Source organism: Buceros rhinoceros, unplaced genomic scaffold, assembly GCF_000710305.1.
Source record: "Buceros rhinoceros silvestris isolate BGI_N320 unplaced genomic scaffold, ASM71030v1 scaffold22747, whole genome shotgun sequence".
NCBI lineage: Eukaryota > Metazoa > Chordata > Aves > Bucerotiformes > Bucerotidae > Buceros > Buceros rhinoceros.
In genome coordinates this window covers 25,034-25,390 of record NW_010423105.1, presented here as the reverse complement: position 1 = coordinate 25,390, position 357 = coordinate 25,034, and positions in this window count along the sequence as shown.

The window sequence follows — 357 nt, the reverse complement described above, 5'->3', positions numbered from 1 at the left end:
GAGCCGGGGCTCCCCGACGCACAGCTCCCTCCCTCTCCGGTCTGTTGCTTCTCACTGTGCCAAACACGGAGAAAAGATCCGCTCGAGTCCCCCGTGGCCAAACCGACGTCGCTCCCTGGCCACGGACTGGAACGTCAGCTCGTTCCGTGGGCAAGGCTGTGAACGCACAGTTCACCGACACGGGGAAACGGGACGTGCCGGAGGGAAGAGGAGGAGCAGACAGTAACGTGTAAGATAAACCCTCTAGCTGTAAGCAACTACCAACACCTGCCACTACAACCCCAGGGAAAACAGTAAAACCAAATTCAGCTTCTCATGGAAAACCCCGTTTCAGAACGGCGACTGCCCTGCGCTGGC